This window comes from Monodelphis domestica, chromosome 1, assembly GCF_027887165.1.
Source record: "Monodelphis domestica isolate mMonDom1 chromosome 1, mMonDom1.pri, whole genome shotgun sequence".
In the NCBI taxonomy this organism is placed as follows: domain Eukaryota; kingdom Metazoa; phylum Chordata; class Mammalia; order Didelphimorphia; family Didelphidae; genus Monodelphis; species Monodelphis domestica.
The window spans coordinates 421,701,108-421,722,085 of NC_077227.1; the positions used below are offsets into that span (position 1 = coordinate 421,701,108).

Here is a 20,978-nt window from a genome sequence, read left to right on the forward strand (position 1 = left end):
CCTCTCCCCACTCCAGCATTCTAGGTTCTAAGGGCTCTCCCCCAGCTCCAACCTTCCACAACTTCCTTTGGGTGATGGCTCCTTCCTCTTCTCCAGTCAAAATACTTCAGGGCTTAAGGGTCATTTCTCCTCCCAGCTCCCACCATGAGGTCAAGGGTTAAATAAAGATGAATTTGAAGGAAAGTGGGGGTGGAGAAGGGAGAGAGAAAGAATGCCTCATCCGACCTGGAAAGAACCAGAGGCAAGGGCCTCGGTGCCAGGCCCACATCTCCCAAACTCACCTTCCCCAGTCTCTTCAAGCCGCCCTCCTCCAGACTGGACTAAGTCCAAGCAGCGGAGAGGGGACAACGAGGCTGTCTTACTCTCCTCCACCAGACTACCCATCAAGGCCAAAGTTTGTCCAGACTCGTGGAGAAACTCTGTCAGAGGGATAGCCCCAAAGCAAGCTTGTTTTCCTTTCCATCGGCAGGCAGGAGAAGCCAAGGATGGGTCACACCTGTGTGGTCCAGCCAGCCCAGCAGAACAAGCCCAGGGCAGCGTCCTCCCCGGAGGAGATACATGAGCCTGGGCTTGGGGCTTTCTAGCTAGAAAAGGAAATGAGGGTGCTAATTCAGGTACTGAAACAGAAAGGAAGCCAAAGCCAGGCTCCAGCGGAAAGCCCCTCCTCCTACACCCCCACGGAGGCTCACGTGCCTAGTTTGCCCCAGAGCTTCTGACAGTGGGGGCCCGAGGGGGAGCCTCAGAAATGACCAGGCAGGCTAAAATGAAGTCATAACTATAAAGGCATGCTAAGGTTTATACAAGCACCTCTCCCAACAACAAAGCCTAGAAAACAGGTGGCTTGGGCATTATCCTTCCAATTTTACAGATACAGAAAATTAAGGTTCAGTGACTTACTCAGGATTACACAAGCTGGCATCTGAACCTCCATCTCTAAACTATTGATAAACTATTGATTAGCATTTACCCTCCCCTCAGCAGCACAGAACTGTCTAGTTGGCAGAGGAGGGAGAAGTAAATTAACTTGCTCAGGGCGCCTGAGGTTTTTACTCTCTGCCTTCTGGACGGTTTCATTTCCCCTTCAAAAGGAGAAATAAACATTTAAAATTTTATTTTTAAAAGGTGTTCCAGAGCATCAAAATAAGGTAGTCTTTGAACTTCTCCCACTGGTGTGAATAGGCAGCATAGCAGAAGGAACGCACTTGTCTTGCCTGGGTTCCATACTTATCACCTCGTCCTAGTCCCTGGTGCTTCAGTTTCCTCATTGTCAGTTTCCTTCATTCAAAGAGGAGATTGGAATGGATGATCCCTAAATTCTCTTTCAGATCTATGTCTAATAGTATGAAATAAAGTGCTTTCCCACCCAACTAGGGGCAGCCTAATATATCAGGAAAAACCTTGAACTAGAAGTGAGAAAAATTAGGTAGGAGTCCTGGGTCTGTCACATCATGTGGAACAGGAAGTAGAAGAGACTTCCAAGGGCAACTAATCCCCAGTCTTTATTTTACAAATGAAGGAAAACATTAGGACCCAAAGATCTAAAGCAGTTTGTCCAGGAACCCACAAATAATAAGAAAGAGACAGGCTTCAAACAGAGACTGACAAAATCCAATACCCTTTTTCACTATAAAATTTGGCTTTCTCTACATTCTGGGCCTCTGTTTCCTCATATGCACAATAAAAGGGGAAGGGGGGAGGGGGGCACACAAAGAGGATGAACCTCCCAGCTCCAGGATCTGGAAACCTGGAGCAGCCAGCTAGCTCAGTTTCTAGAGAGCCAGGTCTGTCCTTGGTAGGTCCTAGGTTCAAATCTAGCATCACTTAATCCCAGTTGCCTAGCCCTTGCCATTCTGTCATGGAATTATTACTAAGACAGAAAGTGAGGGTTTCCAAAAGAAATGTTTTGGTTTTTTTTATTTTTAATTCAATGAACTTTACTAGAATAACTGAGGTTGGCTGGATAGACTAAGTTGGATGGGGCTCTCCTGAGGACATGAACTTCCACCAGAGTCCTGGAGGAGAAAAGGCAGGCTGGGCAAAGGGTGGCAAAGCGAAGGAGTCAACAATTTGTCACATCTTTTTCTAGTTTATAAAGCAGCACATGAAATGCTATCTATTGCCAGAACTGGTTCCCCTCAAGACCTGGAAGGAAAGATTATTTCCCTCCTTTCCTTTCCACCAAACTTCAGCCCCCCCCCATTAAAAAGAAAGGGCTTCTGAACAAGGTGAGGGGTACATCTACCAGGATAAAACTTGTCCTCTCTTCCCACATTTGTCAGGTAGATAGTTTCTCTCTTGTAATTATAATTCCTAGATCCAACCTTCCCTCACCCTTGCTGGGTGCCTGGGTATTCTTTCTTTCTCCTATCTTTTTTAAAAATTAAAAAAACAAAACAAAACTTTAAACCCTGTGTATTGGTTCCAAGGCAGAAGAACAGTAAGGGCTAAGCAACGGGGTTTAAGAGGTTTGTGGGGTCACACACCTAGGAAGTGTCTGAGGCCAAATTTGAACTCAGGACCTCCCATCTGTCTCTAGACTAAGCTCTCAATCCACTGAGCTACCCAGCTGCCCCCTCTTTCTCCTATCTTGCTTACAAGATACCTGAGAGTGGAGAAATGAGACTTGAAAATGAGGGGAGGGAGGGCCTAATGTGTGATTGAAGAAAAACTCCATTCTGTATGGGAAGGTAAAAAAAATGAACCCCATTTTATGGGCTAGGACACCTTGGGTAAGTCACTTCTTTTTTCTGAGGATCTGTTTGCTTATCATTAAAATAAGATGAGTTGACCTAAATGGCCTCTTCATATCCAAATCAATACCAAATCCTCTGACCCTCTTTCCTCCAGTGGATCTCCTCAAATGTGTGCTCTGCAGGGGTGAGAGGCAACTTCCCAATAGCTCTGTTCAGGGGAGTATCTGTGTGCCAATGAGAAATACTGTCCCTTTAGTACTATTTCCAGTTTGGGTCCAAACCAGATGGACTTTTTTTTCAAGTCTATAAAATTTAAAGGAAATGGCTAAGTAGCCAGGGAGTATGCATATTGAAAGCATTTACTGGAACTGCTTGTGGGTTTCCTTCATTGTCTATATGTATGGGGCTTCCAATCCGCTCCCCAGGGGTTCTGGGGGATGTGCAGATTTGCTAGTATGTGGTCAAAGAAAACTTCCTTAATCTGAAAGGGGCCTGAAGAAGTCCTTTCTAATTCAAAAGACTTCCCATACTTTAAAGTTCAAATGTCTTATCCTAGCTAAAATATTTTTTTTGGTTGCTTTTCCAGCTATTATAACACTGTTATTCAATCACCCTAGTGCAGATATCAATAATACGGAAATAGGTCTTGATCAAAGTCACATATAAAAACCAGTGGAATTATGGGTAGGCTAGAGGAGGGGGTGGGGTGGGGGGAGGAGGGGAGGGAAAGAACATGATTCATGTAACCATGGGAAAATTTTCTTAATTAATCAATAAAATAAAACCTAAATAAATGAATAAATGAGTGAAAAGCAAAATAATACAGACATTTGCATACTAAAAAAAAAATCTTAGAAGATAGAATGGGAAGGGAACAAGCACCTTCTGTGGGCCTAGGCACTGTACTCACTGTAAAATATGTATCTCAGACCTGACAGGGTGTTACCTCCATTTTGCAGTTGAAGAAACTGAGGCAAAGAGAGGTTAAGAAACTTGCTGGGGGCACACAGCTAGTAAGTATCTGAGGCCAGATTTAAACTCCTTCTACCTGAATCCAGCCTGCTATCCCTGCACCATCTAGCAGGCTCAATTGGCTAGAATGAGAACAAGAAGGAACTTTAGGACTTGGATGTTTACTATGCTAGGAGAAAGCTATGACTATTCATTACCACTACCTGGGAGCTATTGAAGGATCAGGAGAGATCCTGATCTCAAAGAAAATATGCCTCAGACATAAAATAACATGAGTGCCTAGAATAACATTTCCTCCCTTAATGTGCATTGTGTCCCCTTCTCTTCCTGAATTTTTTTATAGTTTTGCTTCAGCTGATATGCAACAGATTTAACTGTTATCTCTAACTGGTGCCTGCCCACCATGTCGACATCAAGTTTCCTCATGAATTCCCATCTTTCCCCTCATGCGGAATAAAAATAAGCATGTAAAGGCCCCATTGTTAGTTAGGACTAGGATTTCATTTTCTATTCCTCTTCCAAAAAAGAGGACTTTTTCTGAGGTTTGGCTACAACTTGCTCATTCAAAGGGCAAGTCCATCAGTCTTCAGGTATTTATTAAACACTTACTGCGTGGCAGCCAAATTTCATCAGACAATAGGAATAGTTTCATGTTGGGAACAGAGAGAGCACAGCCTCGAGGTCAAGAACACTTTGTTCAAGTGTCACCTCTCCCACATCCAGTGGGCCCCTAGGAAAAAGTCACTTAACTTTTCAGTGCTCTAAAATTCTAAGTTGTGGAGATGACAACCAGCATTGGGAGATGAAGTTTCCTCACCTGGGAGTTCCCCCAAACCAGTGAAATTGACAATGTTCTGGCACTGGGGATCCTCCTAACACTAGATTGAATCAGGGTCTGAGTTTACCAGATGAAACCAAATTAAGCAGATTTTCCCTGCTAAATGTGTTTCATTTATCTCTTTTATTGTTTTTAATTTTGTGGTTTTTAAGAATGGAGGAAACGGGGCAGCTAGGTTGCTTGGAGGATTGAGACAGATGGGAGGTCCTAGGTTCAAATTTGACCTCAAACACTTCCTGGTCTTCAAAGTCGCTGGATCATTCCTCTATCACACTTGGAACCAATTCACAGTATTCCTTCCAAGATGGAAGGTAAGGGTTTAAAAAAAAAAGAACGGAGAAAACACAAAAAAGTAGAGCTCTTGGAGAACACATTTCAAATGGCTCAGGGAGGCATGAGCAGCTGTTGGTACAGAGAATCAGTCACACCAACATGTGATGAAAAGTGGAGTTGAAAATGAAAAACAATACCAAGAATGGACAAACTATTACTGAAAACAACTTAAATTAATTCTCAGAAACAAGCCAAACCCTGACAGCTACAAGATTGTTATTGATTCCTCTTGTGTATAGAATGTTCTTTAACCTGGAAGGACAGTGAGATGACAACTTTTTTTTTAAGCTGTTAATCCTTACTTAAAAAAAAAATCATGGAAAAGACTGTAAAGATTGGAGATCTCAAGATTGGAAAAAAAATATGATGAAGTTCATTTTCAGTCAAGATTGCCCAATCAAAACTGCTATTAGAAGTCCAAGCAAGCCTGTAAGATCTGGGATCTTTATCAAACTCTAAAACAATCCACCAAAAAATATTTGGGAGACTTTTTTACTTCCAAGAGTGCCTACAACAACTCATCCCCTTTAAAAGAATGATGAATTCTGATAAATATGAGAATGCGCTAAGAAACAGAATTGGTTTAGCATTGCAGAAAATTTCAAATAGAGATGGAATACTGGAAAATGACCTTTCACCATGAGATGCATCATGAAAAATTAAGGTTAAATACAAAATTAAGGTTATCTCTGTCTATCTATATCCATATATAGTGATAAGTTTGTTTCAATGACCTAGAGATTCACCTAATTTAAACTCACTGAAAACCCCTGAGCTATAATCAATGATGGACTTGGAAAGATGGATTGTCAAAGGTACAGTTCATATTTGATACGTGACACATGGTTTCATAATGAAGATTTAAAAATACATATTGGATTCTTGTGAAATTGAAGCCAACTCATACAAAACAATAGCATAAGACAAAGTAAAAGGTTTTTTAGATGTAAAAGATATGAAATTCATTATGCAATTTGACTTTATTACAGTTAATTCACATCATATAGCATGCCATATGGTACTACTAATAAAGATATGAATTAGCCTCTTTCCTCCAGGAGTTTAATTTTACAGATAAAAATCAAGAGTTTAAGTGAATATCCCAATATCCTATAGTTAGTAAGTAGCACAGGTGAGATTTTAAATCAGATCCTCTAATTCCAGAACCCAGGCTCTTTTCACTCTGCTACTCTGGAGGTTCAGAGTTCCTCAGACAGGATAAGATTGATACTGAAAATGCTGGCAAACTTGAGCTGAGGTTAGAATGAAACCAGATGGTATTTTGTTTAACCTTAAACAAAGCACTTCCCCTCTTCTGGGCCTCAGCTTCCTCCTCTCTAAAATAAAAATGTTAGACTGTGATCTCTAAGGTATCTTCCACCTCTAAATCCTATGACACCTATTATACTTTGGAGAAAATGCTAGACTAGATAGATGTTCTCTAAATTTCCTTCCAACTTAATCTAGTTTTGTGTGTGCCAATTTTAAAGTTTTTTTCCTAACTCTATCCTAACATTCTATGTTGTAAGATCCACTCAAATACTGAACCCTATGATTCTATGATCTTCCTCTCCCACTGAAACCAAATCAGAAAACTGAAATCTAGAACTCTGTTCTTTTGCTTTTGGATTTTTTTTTTAAACCCTTACCTTCCTTCTTGGAGTCAATACTGGTTCCAAGGCAGAAGAATGGTAAGGGCTAGGCAATGGGGGTTAAGTGACTTGCCCAGGGTCACACAGCTGGGAAGTGTCTGAGGCCAGGTTTGAACCTAGGACCTCCCGTCTCTAGGCCTGGCTCTCAATCCACTGAGCCACCCAGCTGCTCCCTGCTTTTGGATTTTTTTTAATCATGATTCCTACATGGCATTTCTTTTTTGAAGGAGAAGCAGCATCAGGTATTAGAAGGTCCCTTAGACTGAAGGGAGAGGACCTAGTTCTATGTCTCATTTCTAATACTAGCTGGACATCTCTAATACATCCATGGCAAGTCACTAAACCTTCTTCCTCCATAATACAGATATAATGTGGTGACTACCAACGTTTTAGGGTGTTTGAGGGAAAGGACTTAATTTCTGCAGAAATATGAGTGATTATTATTAAAGTCTTCAAATTGCTTCATAGGTCTTACAAGATGGTTGGTTAGCCGTTGTCTTTTGTACTCAAAGAGGATCCAAAGGGCATCATGGATGTCCTTTGGCTCCCACATAAATTGGATTTAACTGAGGTATAGTCACACAGTCCTTTGACCTTACTCTCTCTTCCAGAGTCCAGTGGCAAGACAAGAATCAAGATGACTAGCGATAACATCACCAGTGTTACAAAACTGTTATTTAGAAGACAAGAAAACTGGTGGTCAGCAAATGCCACACTAACAAATCCTATAGGTAACAGTCACTGACAGTTTTGAGAAAAAGGAAGAAATATGTAAAGTTCTTCTTTAGAAAAACAAACTAGATGCTTCTGAATAGCCAGGGGCATCTAGGTAATAGTGTTCTTCTAGAGCACTTAAGTCAGAATCTGGAAGATCTGAATTCAAATCCTGCCTCTGGTATTTATCAACTGTATAACCCTGGTCAAATAATTTAACCTTTCTGCCTAATTGTCTTCCTCTACAAAAGAAGGGCTAATGAAAATGCCAGTGTCACAGGTTTCTGCAAGGATCAAATGAGATTGCTTGCATAACCTTTAAGGTTCATAGAAATGATGGTTATTGTTATTACCAGTAGTCAGGTATAGGCTACAAAGATTTATATTTGATACAGTTACAAAATCTAGTTTAGACTAATCTGATGATTTTGATTTATCACTGGGGGCAGGTATGGGGAAAGAAGGGCTGCAAAGAGCAACTGAGGGGAGGGGGAAGAGAGAGAGGGAGGATGGAAAGAAGGAAGAAGGAAGGCGGGAAGAAAAGAAGGAAGGAGGGAGAGAAGGAGGGGGGGTTGGAATTGAAAAATTTATTAAGTGTTTACAATGTGCCAGGAACTGTGCTAAGGTGCTAGAGATACAAATACAAGCACAAAATACTTTTGCCTTTTTCTATGGACATAGGCTATGTCCATGGACGCTGTTACCTCCCAATATGATAAAGGGAAAACATAAAAGGGGGTGGCAGCCAGCAGAATAGTGTAGTGAAATGATTATGATGATCTCAGGCTTTATATTTAATTTTACACAGCATTTGCTTTTAGAAAGAATAATGCCAAAAATCAAGAGTTTTAAAATATTACTGTTGTTGTTTCCCTTTCTCGTTGGTAAGGAAGCCTATTTTAGGACAAAGGACACAGGGCTAGGAGGAATAAGTCCTGGGTTCTAGACTTGGTTCTGTCCCTAACTAGATGCTCTGGGACATATTATTGTCTCTCTGTCTTAATTTCCTTCTCTGTGATGGCAGGGATGGATAGGTTGAATAATCTCTCATGTCCCTTCCTGCTTTGGCATTCTATATTCCATATTACAACATTCTATGTCCTTCCTAATGGGCCTCCTATTTTAACATTCAATCATATGATGAATTCCATATTTGGAGGTCTAAAACTCCCCTAAATTATCACTGAAAAAGATATTACAAGAACCATATGATACTAGAAGCTGCTACATTTGGGTTCCTTAGAGGATTAGTCTGGGGGGTGATCTCCATTATGTTAGGAAAGGAAATCCTGTCATTCCAGTGGAGGAAACAAAACTTCAACATTTAAAGTTTTTTGCTAACAATACCCTCCATCACCTGATTCACAGAAAAAAAAGAAAATAGTTGCCTTCAGATTGTAAAACTAAAGACAGGAGGGGGATTGTTTTGAATTCATCTTAGTGGAGCAGAGAAAGGTTTTAGGATACCATTTTTCCTTAGTCCCTTGTTACATGATTGAACCCAAATATTCTGGAAAGAGTATCTCTTCAGTTCTAACATTCTATGTTCTAATGCCCCTTCCTGCTCTGATATTCCATTTAAATCATTCCAAAAGAATTCAAGTTCTATGGAGTTAGAGTCTATTTTTCATTTTGACTTTGTCCCCAGATTTCTATCAGAGTTTCTTATACAGAGTAAGAACTTAACAAATTCTTCTTGAATGAACAACTATGTAAATGTATTCGGTTTAACAGAGACATAGAGACAATAAATGGAATACTGATTTCCCATGAGTAGCTCTCTTTGGCTGGAATGTGGAATGTGAGAAAGAGAATAAGATAAAGGAAGTCTGGAAACAGGCTGGAGTCAGATTGAGGTGTGCCAGGTGGAGGGATCTCTATTAGAGCTTAGAAGCAATGGGGAGCCACCGGATATTTCTGAGCAGAGCAGTGACATAATCAAACCTGTACCTCAGTAAGATTCTTTGGGCATGTATGTGGAGGAGCATGAACTGGAGAAAGGAGAAGTATTAAGCAAAGACCAAGTAGGAAGCAATTTCAATAGTTCCGGAAAGAGATTATGAGAGCTTATCCTGGGTAGCTTTGTTTGCTATTCACCAGTCCCTTACTTTTGCAATGATACCCCCAATTTGAGGGGTTAATTATGAATTTCTACTTTTAGAAGGGAGGCTAAATGATGAATTAAAATTATTTTGTTGTAAAGAGTATTTTTAATATTACTTCTTTTCTGCTATAACTATAATCCCCATTTTAGGAGATTGCTATAAAGAAATTTTAGTATTAAATATGCCTTATCATAATCCTTTTTGTTTTCATGTTGAATTCATCACTGCCTTGGAGTCATAGCCATTTACTTGGAGCCTTGTAAATGTGCTTGTCCAAAAGGCAACAAATGTTTTCTTATTCCTTTTAATTAATTAATTGTTTTTTGAACCCTTACCTTCTGTCTTAGAATCAATGCTATGTATTGGTTTCAAAGCAGAAGAGTGGTAAGGGCTAGACAGTGGGGGTTACAGGATCACATAGTCAGGAAGTATCTAAGTATCTAAGATTTGAACCCAGGACCTCCCATCTCTAGGTCTGGTTCTTAATCCACTGAACCACCCAGCTGCCCCTTTCCTTTTCTTTTAAATTCTATGAAAAGTTTGCTGCCCTTTTGCATCACCACCACCATACCTACCCAACTGTAGCCCAAGTCAAAGTAATTGTCAGGAATAACTATTAGAATCCAAGTAGAATAGACTGCCCATCCTTGAATAAAGCCACTGACTCCCAAAGCCCCAGACCCATATATAATTCCTTGGGTTACCTATGGGAATCAACTGCCTCCCAGGCTTCCTCATATCTTAGCCACAACTAAGCCACTGATATCACAATCACAAGTATGCAAAAGGTTATCTATTGCCACACTTGTATACACACTCTGCAAATTAGTATTCAGAAAATACTGGTTGCTATCTCAGGCATGGAAGAGCTAGCCCATTAGTATTCAGAAAGACTCCTTGAAGACTCTATAAAGAGGTCCTTCCACTCAGAATTGGAAGTTTTTCATTATATAATAACAGGTGCAATGTAGTTTCAAACTGTTTTGTTTCATTAACCCTCACATAAATATGGGTACTTTTACTATGGGCAGTTAGATGGCATAGTGGATACAGCACCAGGCCTGGAGTCAGAAAGACTTCAAATCTGGTCTCAGACAACTTTCCTAGCCCTGTGACCCTGGGCAAGTCACTTAACCCTATTTGCCTCAGTTTCCTCATCTATAAAATGAAGCCAAGAAGGAAATGGCAAACCACTCCAGTATCTGTGCCCAGAAAACCCTAGATGGGATCACAAAGAATTGGGCACAACTAAAAAATGACTGAACAACAACTATTACCATGGAGAAGATGGGCACAGGAACAGAAGAAATTCTAAGCTGAAAGGATCATACCCTTCATTTGGAAATACCCAAAGAAACCATGGTAGCAATCCCTCTGAACACTCATTTTTTACCCAAGTCAAGATGGCTTTAATAATTAGAGAGATACAAATCAAAATAATCTGAAGTAACACCTTACACCTGGAGTAACACCTTAGACCTAGTGGCTAACATGACAGCAAAGGAAAGTAATGAATGCTGGAGGGAATGTGGCAAAGTTGGGACATTAATGCATTGCTGGTGGAGTTGTGAACTGATCCAACCATTCTGGAGTGCAATTTGGAACTATGCCCAAAGGGCGATAAAAGACTGTCTGCCCTTTGATCCAGCCATAGCACTGCTGGGCTTGTACCCCAAAGAGATAATAAGTAAAAAGACATGTACAAAAATATTCATAGCTGTGCTCTTTGTGGTGGAAAAATATGAGGATGCCCTTCAATTAGGGAATGGCTGAACAAATTGTGGTATATGTTGGTGATGGAATACTATTATGTTTAAGGAATAAGGAACTGGAGGAATTCCATGGAGACTGGAACAACCTCCAGGAATTGATGCAGAGCAAGAGGAGCAGAACCAGGAGAACATTGTACACAGAGACAGATACACTGTGGCACAATTGAATATAATGGATTTCTCTACCAGCAGCAATGCAATGATCCAGGACAATTCTGAGGGACTTATGAGAAAGAACACTATCCACATCCAGAGGAAGAACTGTGGGAGTAGAACACGAAAGAAAAACAACTGCTTGATCACATGGGCCGAAGGGGATATGATTGGGGATGCAGACATCAATCACCCTAGTGCAAATACTAATAATACGGAAATAGGTCCTGATCAATGATACATGTAAAACCCAGTGGAACTGAGTCAGCTATGGGAGGGGAGGGAAGGGAAAGAATATGAATCACATAACCACAGGAAAATATTCTAAATTAATTAATTAAATAAACTTAATTTTTAAAAAGATGGCTTTAATCCATCTCTACAACATCCCATATTCAGTTTCATATTAGATTTTACTTTTGCCTTTTAGTGACATGGAGACAATTTTTATCACATAGCTATTTATTTGTGCCCAATCTGGTACATCAATCAGTCAAAAAGCATTTATTAAGTACCTCTTATATTTGAAGATATAACACAAAAATGAAATCGTCTCTGCTTGCAAGAAACTTAGGGGCAGCTGGGTGGCTCAGCAAATTGAGAGCCAGGCCTAAAGATGGGAGGTCCTAGGTTCAAATCTGGCCTCAGACACTTCCTAGCTGTGTGACCCTGGGCAAGTCACTTAAACCCCATTGCCCCCAATACACAGTATTGACTCTAAGATGGAAGGTAAGGGTTAAAAAAAAGAAACTTAAGATTCTAAAATTTAATAATTATGATGATAATTATGGCAGTTAGAGAGACCAATTGGCATAGAGAATAGGTCTCAGCACCATGAAGTCCTGGATTCACAGCTAGGAAGTATCTACTGCCACATTTGAACCCAGGACCTCCCATTTTTAGGCTTGCCTTTCAATTCACTGAGTCACCTACCTCCCCCACCTCCCATCCCATGTATTTAATTGTGTGCACTTGAAGAACAGATGCATAGGCTTCTCCAGAAAGCCAAAGAAAGTCCATGCCACAAAAAAAAAAAGGTTAAAAAAAACTTGTCTTGATTTTCAGTGGTAGAAGTTGTTCTTCACTGAGAGCTCCTACAACAAATAAATTATGGGCCCAGCTCCCATCCCTAATGATAACAATAAATGGTTTTTTTATATTTTCTACATTATAATTATTAAAAAATTATGCATGTAATCACTTGATCCTCACAAACACCTTTTGAAGTAATAAGGAAATTATTATTTCCATTTTACAGATGTTAAAAAAAAATGAAGCTCCCAAAGCTCTGATTATTTGTCCTTGCTAAAAGGAATCCTGGGGAGTAAAATGATACTAAGCTCACACTCTCCCAATCCCTAACCTCTTCTAAGAGGTCTGCCTCTTCTTCCCCTTTTTCCTCTTTCTACCTGGTTCCCATTCTGGAATAAGAGAGGAAAGGCTGGAGGAAAAGTACCTCTGAGGAAAGGCAGTGTTCCCATATGATTTTCTAGCTCCTCTAGAGTTCCCAGAGTTTCTGGTGCTGAGAACTGTCCTGAGCCTCTTATTGGCCACTTTGTGAGAGGCAGCTCCATTTGGGTCCTTTCCAGGTTAAGGAACATAAATATTCATTTTTGGCTTCTCAGAAGGAAAGTGGTTCAACCTTGGGGATGTGTGTGGTTATACTGTAGTAGTATAAAAACACATACACATGTATATGTATTTATATATGTATACATATCTATGCTTTTAATTCTCTTCCTTTCTCTCTATGAATTGGGGAAAAGATTGGAGAGAAAAAAATGGGAGAGATTAGTAACAGTGATGCCATAAAAAGGTAGCTACTGTAACATTTAAAAAGCACCAAAGAGAACTGAAGCACAAGCTGGACTGCTTTGAAAGATATGTGCAAGATGTATTATATACCTTAATTTTGCATGTAAAGTAGTTATTTTCCAAGATATTTTATTTTCCAGATTACATAGAATAACAACTTCCACATAAATTTTCTGAAGTTATAAGATCCAAATTCAAACAGTGTGAAACAGACTCTCAGCTTCACAGAATCCTCTGTTTCATGTTATGTATGAAAATACGACTTTTTTTAGTGTTTAAGTGCAAAATAAAAAATAAAATGTAAACCAAAAAAAAAATGTTCTTGTAAAAGGAGCAAGCTAGAACTTTGAATGGGGAGTCCTACCTGGGTGGTCCTGGGTCCCCAACTCTGGAACTCCAGGTTCCTTACCTCTAAAATGAAGGGGCTGAACCTAAATGATTCTGAGGCCCTTGGAGCTCTAAATCCCATGATTCTGTCAGAGGGTAGTCTCTAGCTTCCTTTTTAAAAGCAAAGAAACTAGTGTTGTGGTTGAGTCTTTGCAGTTGTGTCTGCATCTCCATGATTCCTTTTGGGATTACAAAGACGCAGATGTGACAACCAAAAGACCTTTTAGTCCCAACTAAAATCCATTCTTCTACAGGAAACCTTTCCCAATTCTGTTGATTCTAGTGCCTTATTTTTTGGGAATTATTTCCTATTTACCCAATAGATAGTTTGTACATATTTTTTTTTGTTTGCTTTTTATCTCCCCCAATAGATTGTGAGCTCCTGGAGGGCTGAAGCTATCTTTTGCCTTTTTCTAGTCCTAGTGCTAAGTAAGCAAAGTGCCTGGAGCTTAAAAAATCTTTACTGCCTATCATGCTTTGGGCCTCTGGCTATGGCCACTGGACAGTCTTCCTGAACCTTTCTATAAAGCCCATCTCCCATGCTCCACCAGGAAGAAGGCTCCAAGCAAGAGAGTCAAAAAACAGTCTCCAATGATCCTGGGCAAGTCACTTAACCCCAATTGCCTAGCCCTTGCTGCTCTTCTGTCTTAGACCCAATACTAAAACAGAAGAAGGTAAGGGTTTAAAAAAAGTCTCCAAGCCCTAGTCTGAGAAATGCTGGAGTTGCTCAAACAAATCAGGAGGGGAATCTCCAGGTACTGACGCCAACCACAGACCATTGTCCTCAGAATTTATCCAGCAGGCCTCTCTGCCTTTGTTTGTGGTCAGGGAAATTCTAAGCTTGGAGTCTCTTTGGCACTAGTCCCACCACAGCTGACCAAACTTCACAAGGAAAATGCAGGATCGGTTGCATAAGGTGATGGAATGTTTTTTAGCACCAGAGAATTACAGAACGTCAGAACTCAAAGGATCTTAGAACCAAGAATGCTGGGACACAGAACATTAGAAATGGAAAGGCATTTTCATTTTATAAACATGGAAATTGAGGCCCAGAGAGGAAATCATATGCTGAGTTAATGCTAAAGCAAAGAAAGGGAAATAGTTTGCCTTGATCCTTTGCCTCCTCTGTTCCCTTTTCTCCGGGTTTCTTCAACACTAGCATAGAGCAGTGGGCCCCAACCACTCTGCTCTGCCCCCCATCTATCTCCACCCCCACCCCTTCAAGTGGCTGTTCAGGCAGTTTCATGTGTTTGGTGTGAGTTGTCTCCTCTACTAAACTGTAAATTCCTCTTCCTCGAATAAGCCTATATATCAGTGTACAAAACAAAAGAGGGAAGCTTAGAAAGGTTTAAGATACATCCTTTTCAAAGATAAATACCAATTACTTAAATTCAAAATAAGAGCAAGTGGTACTGTTTCATGTAGGGAAAAAAAAGTCATTTCACTGGCCTTGAACTCAAAAATGGATGATTTGAGTGGGAGCTCTGACACACTTAGTGGTGGTGCCTTTTTTGTGCTTCAGTTTTCTCATCTATAAAATGGGCATAATAATACTTGCATTACTTTATGGGCATATCAAGCTTTAAAGCCATATCAAATTCTATCTCAGTAACAACTCTAAGACCCAAGGGCAAGGGCTAGGCAAATAGGATTAAGGCCCTTGCCCACAGCTAAGAAGTGTTTGAGGTCAAATTTGAACCCAGAACCTCCTATCTCTAGGTTTGGATCTCAATCTACAGTGCCACCTTGTAGAGGGGTAAGGGCTAGGCCATGGAAGGGATTAGTGACTTGCCCAGGGTCACACAGCTAGAAAGTGTCTGAGGCCTGATTTGAACCCAAGATCTCCCATCTCTAGGTCTGGCTCTCAATCCACTGTGCCACCTTGCTGCCCCTCTCCAAATCACTTTTTTTTTTAAACCCTTACCTTCCATCTTAGAATCAATACTATGTTCCAAAGAGGAAAAGGGGTAAGATCTAGCTACCCCCTTCAACTCACTTTCTTTTTTTTAATTAATTAATTTTTTTTCTTAAAACCCTTACCTTCCATCTTGGAGTCAATACTGTGTATTGGCTACAAGGCAGAAGAGTGGTAAGGGCTAGGCAATGGGGGTCAAGTGACTTGCCCAGGGTCACACAGCTGGGAAGTGTCTGAGGCCAGATTTGAACCTAGGACCTCCGGTCTTCAACTCACTTTCTAACCTAATCCCCCATGACTTTCCACTTGGCTCCAGCCATACTTGGTGTTCTAGCAGTCTTGTAAACATCAGCCTCTTTTTCATTCATTATGCCCTTCCTTTTATCTTCTCAAAAGAATTCTTCCCATCCTTCAAGACCCAGGTAGGAATGAACCACTTCCTCCTTGAAGCCTTCCCTAACTAACCCCAATCTACAGTCTCACCATCACTCCAATAAACTCCCAACATTCATGTTCTGCACCACAGGTCAAAATACCTGGTTTTAGTTACAACTTTTGATGAGAATAGTCATAGGGACCATAACAAACATGTCCAAAATGCTTTACGGTTGACAGAGCACTTCCTTTACACCAATCCTGTAATGCCGAATATGATGATATCCATTTTATGTGTGCCAGAACCTAAGAATACCAAAACGAAGACCAAAGCAGCCCCACAGCCCCCTCTACTAAAAGGGCCCCACCCCCACCCCAAGGCCAGTGAGTCAGTCAATAAACATTTAGTTTTTTTCTTCTATTAAAATGAGAGGATTAAAAACAGATCAAATTCTAAGACCCTTCCATTTCTTAAGCTACAATATTTTGAAACTATATTTATAACAGAAAGGTATGGCTTTTCCTTTCTCCTTGGATATCATTAACTTCAAGGTAGCTCAGATATGGACCAGGAATAACTGAATATTGTGTTGACTACATTAATGATAATGATTATAAATCACTTGAATAAGAGAATTACAATAATAAAATGTAAAGGCCATAAAATGACTAAGCTTGCCCCCCTAGGAAGCAGAGATAAGGAAATTCACTTCCCTCCCTTCTTTGCATATGTGAGGGACTCTGGGTACAAACACTGCATTTTGATTTTTCTAAAATGCTCCCCCCCACACCCTTTTATTCTTTCTTATATGGGATGGCTGGAAGAGTTGGAGAAGGGGAAAAGATAATGTTCAGAAATAAAAGTGATATAAAAACAGAACTTAAAAGGGGTTAAACTTGAAAATAAAGTAGTTGCATTAATCTTAGCTACTCAGCACAAAAAAAAAAAAGGAAAGGCCAGCAAGTTGTCAGCCAGTACAGCTGTGCCAGTGGCCTAAAAGAGAAACAAAGTCTGGTTTCAGCTGCAAAGAGGAAATTTCTGAAATGAGGAAATTTTAAAAATGCAGTCTGTCCCTTAGAAGTCAGAAAATCAGGGTTCTTTTTATCTCAGCTTCCTTGTTAACCCCCTATGACCCTGTGACTCATCATTCTAGAACTCAGATTTATATAAATGAGGAAAACTGGATTAGATAAACTTTTGGATCTATGCTTAGATATTATCTATCCTTTGTCTGAATGTCTCCTCTTGCTCTCATATCTTGTCTTCTATGCAAGAGAAGCTGCTCCATGTAAAATAAATACATGTGAATCAGAGTCAGAATATTTGTGTTGGAGGCCCCATTTTGTCACTTATTAGCCATATGACATAGTGGAAGTCACTATTTTGGGCTTCAGGTTTTTCTATCTACAAAATGGATATAATCATATGTAATATGTACATATTATGTGTACATACAAAATAATAATATTATATATTATATATAATATGTAAGCTGTAAGGATCCAGGGAGATGATGAATGTGAAATATTTTACAAACTTTAAAGGACAACTCAGATGTAAATGATTATTATTGTGTTCTAAAACCCCTTTTTGAGTTCTAACACTATGTTTTAAAGTCTCCCTCAGCCCTACATTCCTTGCAGCTCTAAACAAAATTGCCAGACCCAGGAAAAAGAGTACTGGATTTGATACTAGAGAACCTTGGTTCAAGTTCCTTCCAGCTCTAATGTTCAATGGAAATTGCTTGGTCCAGTGAAAAGAGTCCTGCATTTGACACTAGAGAACCTTGTTTCAACTCCCACCTGGCTACATGTTACCTGTGACTTTGCTCAAGTCATTTGACCTCCCTCCCTCTGTAAAATGAGACGTTTGGTCTAGGTGGTCCTTAAGGTCCTTTCCAGCTGGAGATCTATAACCTTAGAGTCTATGTTCTAATTGTCTGCGCTCTAAAGCCCCTTCTGGCTCACGGTTTCTATGGTATAGCTGAAGCATGCCACAGAGAGCACCCAGAGGGCTGTCACGGCTCTTTTCTCAGGTAGTGTCTATGGCAACTACAAAACAAAGCAAACAGGGATTCAGAGAGTATAGTCAGTGTTCTGAATTACAAGAATAAGGCAGAAAAGCAAGTTGGAACAGGTTATGGAGCAGAGATGGATTGGAGATAATTGCTCCTTCAGAAGCAAGCTAGACAGCCTCTCCCATCTCATGGAGTCATTTGGGGATATGGCCCCATTTCGGGACCCTCAGACCCTATTTGGAAATCTCACACTATCCCATTAGCTACATTTCTACAAGCCTCATAATTGTTTCTGGGGTCTCACTGACACAAAATAGCTCCATGTGTTTCTAAGACCCAATCCAGCTGTTCTTCCCAAACCCTTGTTTATAACTTCCCCTGAGATGTAAATGAATCTCACTTCAAGCAAAGGTGGGATAGGAAACAGCCGGCCTGGGAGCCTGGAGCTCCGAGTTATTATTTAGTCTTAGCTGCTTCCTTCTGACTCCGTATTGCATTCAATGTGCAGGGTTTGCTCAGCTGCAAGAGTTGGACCAGTTGATTTCTAAGGCCTCTTTCAACTCTGATAACTCTATTCTAGTAGTTCTCAAGATGAAGTCTTTGAGGTCAAAACTATTCTTATAACAATATTAAGATGTTTTAATTTCAAATATTGAGAGAGAAAACGTAGATGAACAAAAGCTTTTAAGGGGGAAGAGGGAGCTTCTGGACAATTTTTAGAAATGTAAATGTTTCCAGAGACCAAAAAGTTTGAGAAACACTCCTCTATTCTTCCACACCTGTCACTCTATCATTGTGACATTCCTTCTGGTTCTGTGCTTACAGAATCACAGAATGATGCGAGTGAAAGGAACCCTAGAGGTCATGTTACAAACCTCCATCCTTTCATTTTCTAGATCATTTGGCTCAGGAACAGAGATTTAGAGACAGCAGGAACCCACCAAATTGTCTAGTCTAATCCTCTCATCTTACAGTTAAGGAGTCTTTGGTCCTAGAATGGTAATATGATTTTTTTTAAACCCTTACCTTCCACCTTAGAATCATTACCATGTATTGGTTCCAAGGCAGAAGAGCGGAAAGGGCTAAGCAATGGGGGTTGTCAACATGGAATCTAGAAACCCCAAACTTGTAGCCTAGTCTGAGATTCCCTTCAGAGTGGATTCTCACAGGAACAAGGAACAAGTATAAGCTTTGGGGTCTCCAACTTACAAACTAGTTCTAAAACTTGGGGTTCATCAGATCTTACTAGGCTACAAGTTTGGGGTTTCCAGATTCCATGTTGACAGGGTGAAGGAACTTGTCCAGAGTCACATAGCTAGAAAGTGTCTAGGGCCATATTTGAACCCAGGACCTCCGTCTCTAGGTCTGAATCTCAATCCACTGAGCCACCCAGCTGCCCCCTCGGTAATATGATTTTGCCCAAGGTCAAACCATAGCAAAGACTGGCCTTGAACTCCCACTCCAGGACTCGGCCCATTTGCACCTTGGTATTCTCAGACTTTATTGGGTCTTCTGTTAGGTCAAAACCAATGATCCTGTGATTCTTACAGCTCTAAAATTTTTTGATTTACTTATTTTGCTATTTTGGGGGGTATGCCTATGAGAAGGAAAGGTAGAAACACTTGAAGATGGGGCTCCCTCCTATAAAGCAGAGGTGATGATGGGAGCATCAAGAGGAGAACAAAGGGGAGATTGGAGAATATGAGTGGAGCCAATTCCAATGAACACTCAAGCAAAGGTCTATCAAGGAAAGAAATTAACATTTCAACCAAGATCAGGCATACCAATGCTATGATCTCTTAAAATTTATGATAACTCTGAGGCTTCTTTTATCATTTGTAAGGGGAAAGTCAGCCAGAGAACCTCTATAGCTAGCTAGCATGGCCTTGGGCAATTCTTTGAACCATTGGGATCTTTATTTTCCTCAAGTGTAAAATGAAGGACCTGGATTAGATGCTAAGGGTCCTTCTACTTAGAAGATAAAAGGCTTGGACTGGTGTGTATGGGGATATCCTGCTTCTACTCTCAATATGAATACGCAAACACATACTCTGAGGTTCTAAGTAAGAGGAATGTCCTTTTTCAGTGAGGGTACCCCCTAAAAGGGGAGCCACACCTTAAGCAAAACACCTGGGAATGACGTAGCCCGCCTAAAAGTGGGCCAGGCCCCTAGGGAATGGGAGTGAGGCCAGGCAGCTGCGATGCCAGCAAGCAGGAGGGGCCCAAGCCAAGCTCTCAGGGCTTTCTGTGAAGCTCCTCTTGGGAATGGGAAATAAAGGGACCAACATGAGGGACTGATTAAATGGAGGAGGCCTCTCACCCCCACCCTTCACCCTTTCACCCAAAAGGCTATTTCTGGCTTGGCACAAAAACAGGAAACCAAGAGCGATGGAGAGGGGCCCTTACTTACTGGTGTTCCTGCTGTTTGGGACACAAAAGAGTCCCAAGCAGCACATTCTCTTACCTATCCAGTAGCTTCAGAACAAAGAGTTCTGGAGGGAGCTAAAGGGAGAAAGAGCATTGTTCTCTTATCAGTTTGCCTAGGGATTAGATTCAACTTAACAAGCCCTGAGCTAGATAAAACACTCCATTCTCCAGTCAGGACCCAGGACCCAGGTTTGAACCCTGCCTTGGACACCAGAGAGCTGTGTGGCTCTAAGCAAGTCACTCCAACTCTGGCGGTCAGTAAAATCAAGGGGTTGGGCTCAGTGACCATTTTCGGCCCCTTTTTCTTGATCACACAAAGATATACACAGAAATATGAAGATAATTCGAAGATAAAAATAAAATTCCCTTCCCTTAAGTTGCCAGGTGATACTGTAGAAAGAATGCTGGGGCACAAACCTTAAATTCAGATGCTAGCTTACACGCTGTGGGACCACAGGCAAGTCACTTAATCTCTCTGGGTCTCAGTTTACTTATCTGTAAATCGAAGAGTTGGAGCTTTGAGGTCCTTTCCAGCCCTTGATCTATGATCCTCAGAACTCCCTCCTAACTTTCATCTGTTAGAAATCCCAGCTACTGTCAAGACTGTGTCACTTCCTTTATACATGTAGGACTTAAATTAATACCCAGCAACTACAAGTATTAATTTTATGAAGTTTATTAATAATCACTTGAAGTAGAAGTAATACAAAGGAAATAGAAGTTAAAAAAAAAAACCTGTTCTAACTTACACAGGACTTTCTTCTGTTTGTGCCTTCCCTAGAAAAAAACCTATATCTAAAGTGTGTGTT

General features: G+C 40.5%; 1 protein-coding gene across 9 annotated transcripts in view; it reads right to left on the reverse strand.

Moving 5' to 3' along the window:
* GGTA1 (glycoprotein alpha-galactosyltransferase 1 (inactive)) overlaps positions 1 to 20,978 on the reverse strand; it is a 115,383-nt gene that overhangs the window by 71,669 nt on the left and 22,736 nt on the right. Inside the window, exon 1 of one of the 9 annotated variants that reach the window (XM_056812045.1) lies at positions 282 to 781. The exons of 6 other annotated variants lie outside the window; for them this stretch is intronic. The gene's annotated coding sequence lies outside the window, so the exon portion shown is untranslated. Of the gene's footprint in view, positions 1 to 281; positions 782 to 20,978 lie in introns of those variants that run through there. 2 more of the 9 variants (XM_016427769.2, XM_056812047.1) reach the window with 2 other exon arrangements.